This window comes from Cadophora gregata (assembly GCF_030347475.1).
Source record: "Cadophora gregata isolate MNR1 chromosome Unknown scaffold_2, whole genome shotgun sequence".
Lineage (NCBI taxonomy): Eukaryota > Fungi > Ascomycota > Leotiomycetes > Helotiales > Ploettnerulaceae > Cadophora > Cadophora gregata.
In genome coordinates, this window is record NW_026695925.1 from 871,805 (window position 1) to 879,037 (window position 7,233).

Below are 7,233 nucleotides of genomic sequence, written 5' to 3' on the forward strand. Positions count from 1 at the left end.
TTAAAACCCGGAAAGTTCTAAAAGTTCTAGCTTATAAAACTAGTAGGTTCTTAAAATAAGAAAAAAACCTTCTAGCTTTTAAAACACCGGAATTTACTTTATAAAGTTTCTTAGCTTTTAAAACACTAGAATTTGTGACGCTTGCCCTATAGAAGGCCGGTATCACGTAGTAATAGCGGTCTTATATATTAATAATATCAAGTGAAGGTAATTAAGATTCTCTTAGAATCTATAACTAAGTAAAAAGAAGGTAAAGAAGATAAAGGGGTAATATATAAAAGGTTAAGAGAGGTAATCTTGCTTAGCTTAGGTTATACTATCCTAATTAGGAATAGTAAACCGAGCTATAGAAATACCTCTGAATCGTTATGGAATTTACCTTATAGCTTTTAAAATACTAACTATTATATATTCCAAAATAAAGCGTAGAACTATACTAAGAATATCTAACTTTAATAGCCCTTTATAAGATATATATATATTTATTATATTTTATCTTAAGGTTTTTTATTTTAAATTTAAAGCTGATATAAATCATAATTGTTTATTATTATTTAATCCTTTTATAAAGCTATCGGCTAATTGGATATTAGTATTTATATATAATAAGCTTAGTTTATTATTAGTTATTTTATTTCTTATAAAGTGATATCTTATATTAATATATTTACTTTTTTTCTAAAATTCAGGGTTATTAGCTAATTTTAAAGCTGATTTACTATCAGTTAATAGTTTAGGTATATTCAAGTCTTTTTTATATATTACTTTATTAAAGTAATCTATTAAGTTATTTAAGTATATTATTTTTTTAATAGCTTTTTTAAAAGCTATATATTTAGCTTTATAACTTAATAAAGCTACTATCTTTTTTAATATACTAGACTAGCTTATAATACAGTTGTTTATAAAGTATATATATCTGCTAGTACTTTTTCGACTATTAATATCACCTTTTTAATCTGCGTCTATATAGCCTAATAGTTCTAGAAAAGTTTTATTATTGTAAATATAGTAAGTTTCTAAATATGGATATTTATTAAGATACTTTTATATTCGGTCTAGTGCTTTAAAATGTAATAAATCAAGATAAGATATATATCTAGTATATTAACTAGTAGCGTAGCTTATATCAGGTCTAGTTTTAGTTAATAAGTGTATTAGAGAACCTATTTGTTATTAATATAATTATAAATCGTCTTTATTAGCTATATTAGTAGCTTTTTGTAATTTTACCTCTAGTTTTACTAGTGTATTTATAAGGTTTAACTGTTTTTTATTAAATCTCTCTAGTAAAGTATTAAGGTATTTATTTTGATTAATATATATAGATTGTTAATTATAGTCTAATTTAATTTCTATACTAAGGAATTAGTGTACTTCGCTTATATATTCTATTTTTATAGTTTTAGTTAATTCTTGTACTATTGTTTTTATCTTATTATTATCTGGGCCTATAAATATTAAGTTGTCTACGTAATAGATTATAAATATCTTTAATATATTATAGATAAATATAGCTTTGTTATATAGTAAAGGTTTAAAACCTAGTTTTATAAGTAAGCTTAATAAGTATTTATACTATAAGCGAGAGGATTACTTTAATCTGTATAGAGCTTTATTTAATTTACAATAGAGTTTATTATTATTATTATTATTATTATTATTATTATTATTATTATTATTATTATTATTATTATTATTATTATTATTATTATTATTATTATTATTATTATTATTATTATTATTATTATTATTATTATTATTATTATTATTATTATTATTATTATTATTATTATTATTATTATTATTATTATTATTATTATTATTATTATTATTATTATTATTATTATTATTATTTATTTTCTAGTTCTTTTATATTTATCTTTATATTATAGTAAGGTAGTGTAGTTCAGGGTTAGAAGATAATTAGCCTGTTTTAAAAGTTATATAAGTAGGCGTAATAGTGCGTAGTAAATATATTATCTTCTCTCTCTTACTTTTACTACTTGTTTAGTTAGTAGTCTTTTATACCTCTGCTTACTATACACTTTAATAGTACTACCCTACTCCTTTATAATATATAACTCGGAAGTATTAGCTTTAGATTCTTTTATAAATTGATTATCTAGTATTTTTTTATCTCTAACTTATAGTGCCTTTTTATCTGTAATATTATATACTTTATATATAAGATAATTAAATCCGATTATATAGCTTTATTTGCTTTTAGTTCTAGTTTTGTAATATAGTTCTTTTTTATCTTATAAAAGTATATAAAGCTAAAGGTTTTAATATAGTCGACATTAGGTTTTTTATTAAATCTTATATTAGTAAAAAGATCTAGCTCTAGGTAGCCGTTAGCTAACTGCTATAGGCGCTATTTTTACTATTTTAGCCTAAGTTACATATTAATTAATTTAACAGCTAGCGACCCTTAAGGCTATATATAGTAATTTAAATTGATAATCTAGGCGCTTAAGGCGACTAAGGCGCTATAGGTGCTTATAAGCCTAATTAAGACTAGTGTATAAAATAAAAGTAGATCCGATTTTTTAATATTATATAAGATATATTAGTAAGCTTAAAAGACTTAATAATATTAAAAATACTAAAGGTACTTATAAGGGTATACCTTATAAGGTAGTATTATTAGGCTTATATCGCTTGATTAGGTAAGGCAGCGACTTACCTCTATATAGAATTTACTCGAATTGAATTATAAGTACACTAGTAAATTTTTAGTGTAGATATTCATAGTATTAGAGGCTTAGCGAGACTAGTTTTAAGGACGTGCGTAGAAAGTATATATCTTTTGTTATATAGTAGTAAAGCAGGCTTTTATTTAGTAGAGGGCTTACTCGATTAAGTAGAAGTTATAGTATTAAAAGATATATTTAAAAGAATATTATCTCTTAGAATTAGAAGCTAAGAGTATATTATATATATATAGTACACTTACTAAGTATATATTAAACTTAGGATAGACTTATATAGCGTTAGTATTTAATATACTCTTATAGTATATTTAAATCTATAAGAGCTTACTATTAAATATACTAAATATAAGGTTAAGTCTAATATAGTAAGTATTCTATATAGTAATTATACTTCTTAGATAAGTATAGTAGTAACTATTCTATATTTAGTCGCTTATATACTTAGTAATAAAAAAATTATAGTTATATATAATAGTAGACGCATTTAGAGGTAAGGTATTACCTAATCGAGTAAGTTTATAAATAAATAAAATCTAAATATTAGGACGCGCTTTAAAGCTATATATAGTATAATTAAACTAAATAAATATATAGAGATCTAATTATAGGATTCTTAAAAGAAATTATTTTAGTATCTAAATCTAAGTAATATATATATATTTTATATATAAAGTATTATTAAATTAGAGTAAAGCTCTATAGCTATTATATAGTATTTGTTATATTATAAGTATACTAGTTAGCTAGATTAAGTAATCTAGTTAGTAATTCACTTATAAGTTAAGTAATCGTAATTATACTATACGCTTATATATATATATAAATATAGTTTTCTTTTTATAACCTTATAATTTTAAGCTTATTATATACTATATACTTACGCTTATATTCTATCTCTACTTTTCTTTTCTTTTCTTTTTTTATTACTTATTTCTAATACTTTTTTAAGTAATTAATCCTTTTATTATATTATTATACCTTATTAACTTACTCTTAAATCTGCTAAGAAGAAGTTTATATTAAAAAACCCTTTTACTAAGTGTTCTCTTACTATTTCCGCTTTAACTAAAAGACCTAGAGAGTATTTAACTTATTAGTAAAAAATTCTAGCGCCGGGTGCACGTGCTACCCGCTATTTTCGCTATTTCCGCCGTTCGACGGCCTCTTACGCTTAAAGCGGCCTTAAAATATAAGAGGCCGCTATACGTCGGCCTAAAAAATAAGAGGCTGCCTTATACGCCTTAGGCGCTCTTTATAAGACCTACTTTTATATATAAACTAGACCTAATTAGGAAAGATATAAAATTTTTAATTAGAATTAAAAATTAAAAGTTAAGTTTATTTTTAGATTTTAAACTAACTAAAAACAGTTAGACTAGCGTAGATTTTAACTAAGAATTTAAAAAGACCTGTACTTTCTATGTATATCCTTAAAACTAGTCTTACTAAGCCTTTAACGCTATAAATATCTACGCTAAAAAATCGCTAATAAGCTTATAATTCGATTCAGGTAAATTCTATATAAGAGTGAGTCGCCGCCTTGCCTAATCAGGTGATATAAGCCTAATAATACCCCCTTATAAGGTATACCTTTATAAGCACCTTTAATATCCTTAGGATTAGTATTATTAAGCTTTCTAAGCTTACTAATATATCTTATATAATAAATAAAAAATCGGACCTACTTTTATTTTATACGCTAGTCCTAATTAGGCTTATAAGCACCTATAGCATCGAAGGCGCCTAGGGCGCTAAGGGCGCCGGCTAAAATTACTATATATAGCCTTAGGGGTTACTAGCTGTTAAATTAATTAATATATAACTTAGGCTAAAAATCGCGAAAATAGTACCTTTAGCGGCCAGCCGGCGGCTACCTGGAGCCAGATCTTTTTACTAATACTAATTAAGTAAGTAATTTATATTTTATCTTTATTCTTTAATATTTATTTCTTTATATAATTATTATTAGTAGAGATATATATTTCTTAAATATATATAGAGTTTACTTTAGCTAACTTATATATAGAAAGCTAATAAAAAGCGTAAGGATTCTATTTCTAATAAAGAGGTTATTATATAATTAGATAAAGAGAATAATAATAAGCTCTTTACTTAGTTCCTATAACTACTAGTGCTATAAAGACAGGACGTTATAGGGAGTATTACCTTATATACTAATTAATAGTATATAAAGATAAAGGTTATCTCTTAAGAATCTAAAGCTATAGAAAGGAAAAAGGCTTAGAAGCTCCTAAAGTTATATACTCTAGAAAAAAGGCTAGCTAAAGCACTTCCTAAAGAGAATAGCTATAGCTAAGCTAGCTAGAGGTAAAAGGAAGGTCTTTATACTCTATATATTATATAATATTATATTATCTCCTTATTTAAAAAAAGCTTATCCTTAAGTATCTATTTAATACCTTATTATTATTTAACTTATTATAATTATTAATACTATCTTCCTAAGCTTTTATCTATTTTAAGAGCGTAACTAAGAAGCTAGCTTACTTAGGATATTATAAGTGGAATTCACAGAGCTTATAAAATATATATTTAAAGTTAAATACTAGGTACTATATAAGGTTAATATATTTGTTTAACTAAGAGACTTTATATAATAAGTTATTATATTATTTCTAATAAGCTAGTATAGTTTTAACTTCTTATTTATTATCACTTATTATGTTAATAGGTAGCGAGAGTTATTAGACTTATCTTAAGAGTAAGTTATTTAAGTACTAGTATAGCTTATTAAAGAGAAAGATATTATAGATTTTTATACTTAATAGGATTTTCAGCTTATATAAGTTCTATACTTTTTCTAAGACTTTAAAAGGGCTATTAATAGAGTTATCTAACTTATAGGAAAGCTGAAGTATCTTATAATACTATATATTAAGCTATATATAATTACTTATATTAAAGTTTATAGCGCGATAGGATTTATTATAAGCTTTAGATATATAGTCTTAGGCTTAAAGTAAATAAGATTTTATTATATCTTACGCCTTTTAATAGTATAAGGTATATTTTATAGCTTAATAAGTATTTAGCTTATCTATTAGTAAAACTAAGTCTAAGAAGTTAATTTTCTAATTCTATATAGTTTAAGAAATATAACTATAGACTACTTTATAAGGGAATAAGCTACTAAGAGAGTTATATAATAATATAAGTTAAGTATAATCTAAATTAATAAGAATTCAGACTAGTTATCTTAATAGTAGCTAATAAAAAGCTAGAGGCGTTACTATAAGTACTAGTTATATATTTTAGTCTAGCTATCTATCTATAAGTAATTAGCTATTAATAGCTTATATTAAGTACTTAAGATTAAGTTAAATTATTTCTAAAAGATAGAAATAAACTAAGGCTCTTTATTCGAAGTTATACTAAGTAGAGCTCTGAAATATCTATAGATATAGTAAATATATAATATAATAAGCTTCTAAGAGTTAATACTTTTCTAATAAAAGATAGAAATAACTTATTTACTAAACTTATTAATAATAATAAATATATTATTATAACTATACTTATCTAAAGAGAATAAGTAAAAGTCTATAGTTATATACTTCTAAGAGTATATAAGTATTAGTAAAAAATAAAGAAAGCTAAGCTTCTTATCTTTAAGAACTTATATTTAATAGTAAATATAATAATTTATATAATAGTATTATATAGTAGTTAATATATTATATTACTAATATTAAGCTAATAGTAGTTATAATATTTTTTAAGTATTAAAGTATATTATCTCGATTCTATTATATACTTTTTAAATAAGAAAAGTCTAAAAGTAGTTTATATTAAGTATAATAAAGTAGCTATTATAAAGAAGAAGGTCTTTTTTTATAATAAGCTTACTTAAAGTATTAAAGAGAGCTTACTTTTATAAAGCTTAAAGGGAAGTAATAGCTCTATTTACTTTAAGGACTTAGTAAACTATAGAAATAAGTAAAAAGAAGCTTATAATATCTAAAGAGAAGATTATAATATTAGTAAGCTATATAAGATATAAGTTTACTATTAAGAGGTTAGAGTTAACTTAGTTATATTAAAAAAGCTATTATAAGCGCTAGCCTCTTTTAATAGTATTTTATATATCTAGTTCCTTACTTTACTATAAGAGAGTATCTATAAGAAAGTTTTATATACTTAAATAGTAAGTAATTATAAAGTTATAGTTAGTAAGTAACTTAGCTTAGTAAGCTTATTTAGTATTTAGCTATTTTAAAGTTATAAAGTATTTAAGAGCTTTATAATCTATTACTATATAAATCTATTAAAGGGAGCTAGCGAGCTTTATATACTAGTAACTAAAGAAGCGAATAATAATAAGTATCTTTTTATTATAAATAGTATAGTTAAGTTTAGCTAAAAGTATAATCTTAGAAAAAAAAGTAATATAAAACTAGTTCTTAATATATTATTAAGAAAGTATACTTATAATTATATTATTACTTATATTTATCTTAAGAAAGTAAAGTAAGTCTTACTTATAGTATTAAAAGAG